Source organism: Diplotaxodon limnothrissa, linkage group LG10 (assembly GCF_057381915.1).
Source record: "Diplotaxodon limnothrissa isolate DT_005_m linkage group LG10, D_limnothrissa_male_GT1.1, whole genome shotgun sequence".
NCBI classification, from domain to species: Eukaryota; Metazoa; Chordata; class Actinopteri; order Cichliformes; family Cichlidae; genus Diplotaxodon; species Diplotaxodon limnothrissa.
In genome coordinates, this window is record NC_140605.1 from 1576711 (window position 1) to 1587812 (window position 11102).

Here is an 11102-nt window from a genome sequence, read left to right on the forward strand (position 1 = left end):
TGGAGAGATCCAGGCCATTGAAATCCTGAGAGCGATCCTGGGAGGGGAATGCTCTGATGACCGCGGAACGATTTGATGCAACCTTGTGCAGCCTGAGGTTGGAAGCCGCGAGCATCTTCTGCGCTCGCTGGAGAACTGCGATGCCTTCTTCCTCTGTACTGAAAGACTTTAAGGCATCGTCGACGTAGAAATCGCGGTCGACTAATCTCCTAGCATCGCTGCCGTAGTCGGCCTCTGCTGCCTTAGCTGCCCGCCGCAGGCAATACACTGCGACGGCAGGCGAGGGGCTGTTACCAAAGAGATGCACCCGCATCCTGTAATCCACGACGTCAGAGGTAGGGTCATTGTCTCTATACCACAGGAAGCGGAGAAAATCCCGGTGGTCTTCTTTCACGATGAAGCAGTGGAACATGTGCTCGATGTCGGCGGTGATTGCAACCTGTTCCTTCCTAAACCTCATAAGAACACCTAGTAGGCTGTTATTAAGATCGGGACCACTGAGTAAGACATCGTTGAGCGATACTCCCTCATAGGATGCACTGCTGTCGAAGACCACGCGGATCTTGTCCGGCTTCCGGGGGTGGTACACGCCGAACAGGGGCAAGTACCAACGCTCCTGACCGGGTTGCAAGGGAGGGGCAGCTTCTGCGTGCGCCTTCTTGAGCATCTTCTCCATAAACTCTAGGAAGTCGGCTTTCATCCGTGGTCGTTTTTCCAGTGAGCGCCGAAGTGAGACGAGGCGTTCGAGAGCCTGTTTCCTGTTGTTAGGGAGTCGCTGCCTCGGTGACCTAAACGGCAAAGGTGCGACCCAACTGTTGGAGCTGTCTTGGCAACACTCGGCTTCCATTATCCTTAGAAACTCCAAATCTTCCCTGGATGGAGCAAGTTTGTGGTCGTTGGGAGTGCGAGCGAAGACGGTTTGCCCCAAATTGTCTCCGATTAGCGTCGTCGGGGTTCGCGCTGGATGTTGTTGATAGTCACGTGCTTGTTCAAACACCTCTGTCACTTTGATCTGGTTGTTACATGGCTGGAGATGGCTTGTACGACCGTTCCCTAGAACGGCTGTTTTGTAGCTTCTCACCTCCGGTGGTCTGTGAGCACCTCCGAGGCACACGTCTCCGACGATGACCCATCCCAGGTCAAGCCTTTGGGCGAAGGGAGCATCTCCTGGGCCGCTTATTTGCTCTCGGACCTTGTGGACCCGTAAGATATCTCTGCCCAGTAAGAGAAGAATGCTGGCGTCTGGGTCCGGAGGTGGTATCTTGTCAGCGATGCGTTTTAGGTGGGTATGATGATAGGCCACACCGGGGGTGGGAATCTCCGCGCGGATGTTGGGAATTTGGTTACACTCGAGGAGTGTAGGCAGAGAGATACTCAGTTTCTCGTCCAACGGCTCTACGGTGTAGCCGCTGGCTCTCCTTCCTGATGTCTCCGTACGTCCCGCGCAGGTCTTTAGTGTGTATGAGTACGAGCGCCCGGAGATCTTGAAGGCTTCGAAGAACTCTGACCGCGCGAGGGAGCGATTACTCTGCTCATCCAATATAGCGTACATTCTCTTGGCTTCCTCTCTTCGTCCGTTTGGGAACACCCTGACGAGACAGATCTTAGCACACGCTCTAGCACTCAGACCTTCCCCACATACCTGTGTGCACGTTGCGTTGACCTCCTGGTTATCAGCTTTGTCCTCCTCCCCGCTATCCTCTGAGATGGAGGGGAACGATTTAGATTTCCAGGTAGGTGGGTGAGGGTGGAGGGCTGTCACGTGGGCAGCGCTACCACACTCGGTGCATGTTATCTTGGCTGTGCAGTTCTTTGCAAAGTGTTCTGTTGACGAGCAACAGCGAAAGCAGACGTAGTGTTCTTTCAGAAGCTGTTTGCGATCATCTAAGCTCTTCTCGCGGAAACCTCTGCATTTCCTCAGAGGATGGGGTTTTTTGTGCAGGGGGCAATGTTTATTCGGGTCAATACGTTCCCTGCTTTCCTTAGACTCGAACTTGGCAGTGCCTGAGACTTGTGTTTTGTGGGTGTGAACGGACGTCTTCGTGGGCCTCTCCCATTTATTCATTCTCTCGTTTGGGGGGCTTGGCGTGAAGAGGTTGAAACTTGGGTCCGTACGTGCTTTCGCCTCGGTGCGGATGAAGTTCACCAACACGGAGAAAGGTGGGAAGCTGACGAAATGTTCTTGTTTGTATCTCGTCCCGTGGTATAGCCACTTTTCTTGTATGCTGTATGGAAGTTTCTCGATGATGGGCTTAATTCCTCTAGAGGTATCCAAGTACGACATGCCCGCGAGGTAGCCATCTTCTTTAGCGGCTTGTAGCTCTGACAACAGGTCGGCTAGATCCCGGAGTCTCCGTGGATCTTTTGTCGTGAGCTTTGGGAAGCTTTCTAGTTTGCTGAACAGAGCTTGTTCGACGGCTTCTGGGGAGCCATATAGTTCGTCGAGGCGCCCCCATGCTGAGCACAGTCCAATAGTTGGATTCCTGATGTTGACCGTTTTTATTCTTCTTACCTGCTCTGTTGACTCCTTTCCCAGGTGTCTGGTTAGGAGGTCGAGTTCTTCTGCAGCAGACAGGTCTAGATTGGCAATGGCGTTCTGGAATGATGTTTTCCAGGCCCAATAGTTTATTGGCTGGTCGTCATATGCGGTGAGACCTGAAGTCACCAAGTGGTTACGAGCGAGATATTTGATGAGGTCAGTGGTTGTAGAATGGTCGTAATCACCTCCGTAGAGTGTCCCGTGGATGGGCTGATGCGTGGGAAACGTAGAATCTCGTTTGGGGTTCTGCTGTAGGAGTGGAGTTGGAGGGGGGTAGAAGGGTGACTTGGAGCTCTGTCGTGTTGGTGCGTCGCTTCTCCAAGGGCCCTGAAGAGCTTGGTGTGGCGTAATAGCAGCAGGAGCGGCAGCTTGGGTCTGAGCCGCGTTATGCGGGTGAGTGACTGGCTGAGAAGGGGGAAGGTTATTTTCTGTAGCCGATAGACCCTTGGCGCTCAGGCTGGCCTGTTCGGAGACAAAGGCGGCTACGCGCTGGTCTTTGACAGACTGGCGGACCAGGCTGTTAACTTCGCTGCGTACTTCGAGACCCATATCCTGCAGACCAGCTACTAGGGAGTTCGCCTCAGCAATGGCGGCATCCCTTTCTTTTTCATCGATTAGTGCGTCGAGGCTGGCTTGAATACGTGCTTGCTCCACTTTAAGCTCGATTTCTCTTTTTGAATGTGCCGCTCTAGCTTGCGCGGCTTCAGCCTTTGCTTTTGCCATGGCAATGGCTATGCTGATTTTTGAGCCAGACGATGTACCAGATGAGCGACTGCTCCTTGAGCGCACACACTCTGACTGGTTGTCTCCATTTCCTTTGTCAGCATTGCTACGTTGTGACATTGCATGTCGTTGGGTCTCCAGTATCGGGAGATGTGGGCTGCGGCGAAGTTTTCCGAGGCTATATTGGAGGCTGCTTATCTCTCGATAATGAGTAGCTCCGTACAGCGGCGATCCTCGTATCCCTATTAGCTGCGTTGCAGTCTTTTCACTGTAATGGGCTAAGTTTCCATTCAGCTTAAACACTCCCAAGAAAATCTCCAGGACTCAGACGATTGGATTCCAGAAGTTTTTACTGGGCACTTTTGTGAAACTGTAAACACAATACAATGAAATATACTGTAAACACAATACAATGAAATATATGAAATGTATTATAGATGCAATAAGCTCAAAGCATCTGGCTAATTATCACAGCTTGACAGCCTAGCCGCATAGCTTATATGAGACACAATAAAGCTAACCGAATAACAGACAACGGTTCAAAACGCTTCACCGCTTAATTGTACAAAATGAATTATACTCACAGACTATGCCTTAGCGAAGAGAAAAGGATTAATCCTGTAAGGGCGGAGCTGGCGGTTGAATGAGCCCACACGCTAATATCCCGAGTCACACAGTAGATTCACTTCCTGACTCTCAGCGTAAACTGCTCTCGTGTTGTCATGGTTACGAAAATACACACACCGCTCTAAGCTACGATAGCGAGATAAAGAGAACACAAAGAACACATTTCTGGGGGCATAACATCTTGCTTGGTCAGTAGCGTTCTGGTTACAAAGTAACAGAAATGTGTCGATTGCCTGCAGCTTCATGCATATTCAGATGCAGATATTTGTTTCTAGACAACATTTTTAAAAACTCGTTACTTTTGGCCCTTGAACAGAAAGTAATCCAAGTTTTAAGTCAGTTAAGTTGTTATGGGCTCAAAATGTGGTCATAAATATTTTGTACTTGTAAATCAGTTTCGTATGTGTAAAAAGAATTTGTGTGTGCGTAACAAAGATTTGTGTGTGGACTTAGCCAAAAAAAACCCTGCAAGTTACAAGTACGAATTTTGACCCTATTTTTCTTCCTTTCATCTGATTGGTGAATGTCATGTCGATCACAAATGTAACAATCCAATCAGAGAACAGATGGGTTTGGCTGTCGGAGGGGCGCTTTTTTGAACTGCAGGTCCTTGAAGGGTGATACAGTTTGAAGCTGGAGGATCGCTATATAAATATCCGATAGCAGCTAGGTCCCCTAACTTTCAGTAGCTGTTGAAAGGATAAAGTTGTGGTATATCAGTGGTTAGAAATACTATTATTACTTTAGGATTAGTTTAACACAAAGTCAGGGCTGACCCAGGACCATTGCTGTGAGTCACAGGGCGCAGCATAAAAGTCCTTTCACATCAGACGCAGGATGTGCTGCTAATGCTAACTGCTAACTAAAAGCAAAGGATCCAGAATTTGTTGCGCTGGCTGCTGGGCTCTGTGGGTTTTTGCAGCAGCTCTACCTGTACTAGATGCACCTGCTCCTTGTCTTTTCTCTGACTTTATGTCCTCTACAAGAGTTTCTGGGTTTTTTTTGCTAGTTCTTCAAATGTTCAATAAAAACATGTATGCTAATTCATAACGAAGAAAGCTTTGTAATGAAGACTGTCATTTCCAAAACACTGCCCGCCCCCACCCCGCGGTCCGCAGCGCTGTTGAAAAGGCTGTGGAAGTCCCTGTATTAAACACGTAGACCTGTGACACAAAAATCACCAAACTCGGACGACCACAGACTGTTTTCCTTCGTGGTGATGAAGGAAAACGCTGGGTTGGCATGTAAAAGGCCATTTATTCCCTTCAAAGACCTGCAGTTCAAAAAAGCGCCCCTCCGACAGCCAAACCCATCTGTTCTCTGATTGGATTGTTACATTTGTGATTGACATGACATTGACCAATCAGATGAAAGGAAGAAAAATGGGGTCAAAATTCGTACTTGTAACTTGCAGGGTTTTTTGGCTAAGTCCACACACAAATTTTTTTTTACACATACAAATCCTGATTTACAAGTACAAAATATTTATGACCACATTTTGAGCCCATAAGTTGTTGCTTAAAATGTCTTTTGAATATTAAGAAGAAGGAAGAGAACAGGCTGCATTTCCCTGCTGTCATGCCTTCTTTCATTTTAGTAAACAGTCGCACACACAAGTCTAAAGAATCACGTCTGTGAGGCACCAGTGAACAACCAAAGGCTCTGGGTTGGAGTGATTTTGATGGAAACATTTTCTGCAGCTAATAAAAGACAAAGTGGCTGAGCTGATGGTTGATACAGTGTTATCAGTCGTGTGATGGAATATTTGAATGATAGTCTTTTGCTGCAACCACACACGGCGGATTGTTTAATGCTCGCAGCTGAGCTGTATTTATTAAAACTCTGAGCGTTAACAAGCTTGTGCTGTGTCTAAAACTCTGCAGGTGCAGGTTTAAGGGAAACCGTTACCGTTCATCCTCCAGCTTCTTTATGTTTATGGTATGCTAACCATAGCTGTGTAGCTAACCATAGCTGTGTAGCTAGCCACCGCTGACAGACCACGTGACTTTCGCGCATTGCATTGTAGGTACGAGTGGCAACAAAATCAAAACACTGCATCAAGCCTTTCCAGCACCGGTAATCATTAATTCTGCAGTTTTAATCCCCACTTGCATTTTATTTGCCCCAAAAACAGTTCTGTGCAAAACGACGGAGAACACGGCAGCTCCGCACGAAGACAGACGTGACGAAAAGGCAACAAAAAGTAGAGGAGTGAAAGGGTCAGACCCACACGAGCACAGAGTGGAGTAAGGACGTGCTGCCCAACTGTCAGCACGCACATATTCATTATTATATGGTCCTAAGTGTGAGTGCACACACTCACAAAATGTTTAGTTACTTCAGTTCACTGCAACAAGCCCAAGTCCAGTTTTCTAAGGCACCTTTGAAAAGCTCGTCCATTTGTATGACCTCTTCTTGGAGCCTGCTGACTTCCTTCCTGAGCATATCTTCCAGTTTTTTCCTTTTCTTTCACTGTCTTCATCTCCCCATCAATATTACAAAGAACCCCCAACAATCAGATGAGCCCTATGAGCAAGGATTTGGTGACAGTAGGAAGGAAAACCTCACTTTAAACAGGAAGTAACCTGCACAGAACCAGGCTCAGGGAGGCAGCTGTCTGCCACAACCGGTCAGGGTTGAGGGGAGGAAGACAGGCAAACCATATTAATGATGCAAGGAAGGCCCCAACCCCGCCTCCCTGATGTGGGAGCCAACCAATAGGACCACTCCCTCCATAACTGCGACCAGTAAGAGCACGATCATCACCACCTAACAAGGTACCAGTGGTATGAAACACACACGTGTTGTATTCCACTTGTATGCACAATCATAGTGTGTCACAGGCTGAACAGATATCCACAGGTGGTACGTGGCAGTCAGGTGAACAGGTCGCTGGAGGCAGGAAACGAAGTCAGTGCGTCAGAGGGGGAAAGCCGAGATTCAGTTTGTTAGGATGGGGGACAGTGGGTTTGGAGGATGGGTGCAACACTGAGCGTCCAGGAGCAAAATTCAGTGTTTGGACTGTTTTCTGGGTCTCCCATCTTCCTCTTCATCATCCTCCTCCTCCCTTGGTCTCCTCCTTGAACCTCCCAGTACTGGGCTGGGGGGCAATAACACAATCCTGACTCCATCATGTCTCCATCATCATCACTGTCATTGTTATCAGTGTCACTGAGGAGGCTGAGAGGCTGTCACTCTCAGCCTCCTCATCATCCCAGAACCGCCTCATTTCTTCAGCTATGGGATCTTCTGCTTGCTGGGCCGCGTTTATTTCCATTTCTCCTGCTGGGATCTCTGCTCTGTTATTGACCCAGGGTCCTTCTACTTCCTGAGGTGGATTTATTTCTATGCCTGCTGCTGGAACATCAGCATCTTCCTCATCATTCCGAAGATTGTCCTCCTCCTCATCATGTTGTTGCAGTTGGTTAATAACTTGGCCCAGAACACGGAGGTTTTCTTCAGTTAAGAGGCCGCGCAACAGACCGAATTGAAAGCAGCAGACCATCGAGTGAATCTCTTCAACATCTGGACGCTGTTGCAGTTCAAAAACCAGTTCATCAGCTGGTACCCCTACAACAACAAACAGAAATATTATTGTTATCATTCACATGATGAGAAAACTGTCCACAAATTCCAATTTATGCAAAGTAACTACATAGGGAATATACAAACATACGCCCACTACACTTATTACAGTGTGTTTGCTCCTTCAAATAAAAAAGGCTTCAGTCGATGAGCAGCAACGTGTAAACGTCCTCATGTCAGTTTTCCTCAGCCCTCACTCACTGTTGTAATGCACTATTAAACTAAATTATTAGGATATTGTTACAATTAAGTGCAAAGTCTAAATCCTTTTTATAAAGAGACGTGTATTCCCAGTGCACCAGGAAATACACAGTACCACACAGATGATTTCAGGGCTCAGAGCAGCCTCTGGGCTTGTGTGACTGAGGCCTTAAAACTTGAGAAACGTTCATGTGTAGAAACAAACTGTCAGATAATCCACGAGAAAAACTGCAAAGAGAGACCACACTCCTGTCACAGCCCTGAAAACAGGGGGAAAGAATCACAGAGTGATATTTAGTTGTCTCTGTCATGCAGTAGTTTAATGCAAAGAGGAGAACGCGTGAAAGCCCCCTGGTGGAGGGTGGAGTCACTACCAGTCGATCCCAGAGAAGGCTTACTAGCCGATGAGTAATGTACAGATCGCGGGTCTCTTGATGACAACCATTAATGCAACGTGAAAAAATAATAACAATTTTCTTATCGCATTTACATCGTTTTTATGCTTATGGCACCAAATATGAATTAGTATTAACTGTATACACCTTTGCTTTGTCGTGAACCCCATGAATAACAGCTGTATGGAGCTTTTTGATACTGCCTATGGGGAATAACAGTAGCCTTCCAACCGATCACGCTCTTACTTTGAATCGGGTTGTCTCTTCGTCCGTCTCCTCTGTCCATTCTTCTGGGATGAAAACAGTCTGGAGGAAACTAAAGCAGCACAGCTCTCAAACTTTAGCTGACTGGTTTCAGACTTTTAAAATGTCCAGAGTGATGACAAAGTCCTTAAAAGTGCTGTGAAGTCTTTTAGCTGTTTAAAAACGCGGAGAAAATGTAGACTAATCGCTAGTGAATGCTGCGAGGAACGCTGCCAACTGTTTACTGATATTTCTCCACCAACTATCCAAATATAACGATGATGATGATGATGATGATGATGATGATGAACGTCACAGGTTAACTTGGTAGTTTTCTGGCTCTTCAGTGACGTCATCGACTGAAGCTGCTCTGCTGGTGAAAAAACGTCACTTTGAAGCATTTTTCACAAATCTTTGAAGGTGTAGTGACAGAAGGAGGCCACGAGATGGCGCCATTCTTCACGTAGTGGATACCGTTTGTTGGCTGTTTGGTTTCTGTTCACACCCTCCACGAGTGTTTTGCATAAAGTTTCAAGCATTCCTCAGGCTCATGATTTACGTTTCCTTTCTGGACAAATTAAATTAAGGAAACTCGGGCGAGTCTTTCACCAGTAATTCGCTATTTTAAACACTTTGCTTCCTAAAGCGCATTTTTGTTGCTTTGTTTGCTGAACTGTTTCATGGGCTAAAAACTTGCTGACTCTCTTCTTCAAATAAAATCTGTACTTTGTTTTCCATTTGGCTTCCTGGATTGACAAATTTCAAAATAAAAGCATTGAACAGTGTGAGTGTCAAAAGTGTAAGTGTAGAAATATTTCTGTTGTAGGAAAACAGGATAAAATGACTGTTTGGGGCTTGAGCTTAAACTAAAAACGAACTTGTAGAATCAGAAGAAGATACAAGCTTGAGTGCAAAACTTCATGATGTGGGTATTTAGGCCCGACATCTTGGATGTTTTCTACAGAATGTCTTTTAATTTTTCTTTTGGGAATAAACTAAAACCCAACACCACCTTGGTCACACACTGGCTGAGTCGCAGTACGTGACCAGGAGTTGCCAGGCTGTTGTGGCTGTGTATGGTCCTTCCACGTGTTACTGAGGCCCCTATTTGTTAAAAGAATAAACCGTTTAATTGCAGATATTCTTCAGAATTCAGTAAATGACACCCAACAAGTGTCAGTAGCAGAATAAGCTGTCCGGCATTGGCAGAGAACATTCGACGAGTTTTTCATGGCCACAGCCCACATACTCAACTCTGCTGCTCAACCCACATTTTCCTTACAAACGTGACACCATTGAAGGGGAAATAAACGGGCTTTCCAGCAGTAAGACCTTTATAGCCAAGAAGCATAGTTACAACAAAGAAAAGACTGAACAAACACAAATTGCCTCAATTTTTATTCTCAGTTTATGTTTGCAAAAATGAGACAAAGTCACTCATTTTTGTGATAAGAGGACGATGCAAAGGCGAAGCAAGCATTAGTTATCGCTGCAACTCTACAGACGGAGGAAGCGCGTGTTGCACAGGCTAGGACAGGTACCAGTGAGGTTAGACGAGATGGCACGCTTCTGATACTCAGTAATATCTGGTGAAACATGTGGGAGAGATCTTCTTCCACCTCTGGAGAGACTGTTTTTACTTCCTGCATTGAGCTAGGCAAAGACTAAAATGACTTTCCCAGCATTATTTTTCCAAATAACAGGTGAGATTGGACGTGCTGTAATCATATGAGATTCTCAAAAGCTTTTTCTTGTAGCACCACATAATTTTAATGTGATTTTTATTAAACCATGGGACATAAGTTAAACATTAACGTTAAACATCAAATTAAACTGAGTACAGAAATAAATGTTGAAAGGATAGTCTATCATTAGAATCAACTTTTTATCTTTTTTCTGTCTTTGAAAAAATGGTCATAATAAGTCAGACTTTTAACATGATAAACATACATTAGATAAGACAATGTAGCAGTGCAACACAGGAGCTGTTGTTCCCTTTGTACGTACAGAACGGACGTATTCAAGTGAAAGCCATTCATGACTAAGGACGATACTATGCAGCATTTATAATTCTTTATATTTCTGACTCAATATAACAACAAATTTCAGGGTATTTAGACAACAAGATGTTTTTAATGTAAATCAAGCTTTTCCCATCACAGCAGATTATATAGGAGCACCAGGTCAGGAAAGACTGATAAAAGGTTTTGAGCTGTCTCGCTGCAGAGAAAGCAGAGATCTGCCAGGAAAGGCAGCTAGGACTGAATGCTGCTCTGCCTCTGTAGTACATAGGCTTTAAGTGACCACGAGCCACTGATGGTGTGACAGATTAATAAGCATGCATAAAGTGGAGCTGTCAGGGAGAGGCTGACACTGGCTTTTGGAACAGTCCAACTCATTTTTTAATAGTATTTTTTTATCCTGGTGACAACATCCCGAGACATGCAGACGCAGATTAGACTCTAAACCTTCCTCCTTGATGGATCACTTGGATAAGAATTATAGCCCAAGACTGTTGCTCAGTGCATCATGGGACGATGCTCAGTGCACTGAGTGTTTCAGTCTCACTCACAGTGTGTTTGGACATCACTGCTGATTGTCATCAACGCTTGTCGTGTGTGTTTTGTCCTGTTTTTCTCTGCTCTCGTTTTGTTTCTCATTTCCTGTCTCCCCTCACCCCCAGCCGGAGCCTGGTTGCTCCTCTCTGAGCCTGGTTCTTACCGAAGGTTTCTCCTGTTAAAAGTGACCAGCTGTTATATTTTAGTTTCACTAATCATTTTGTCCTGCTT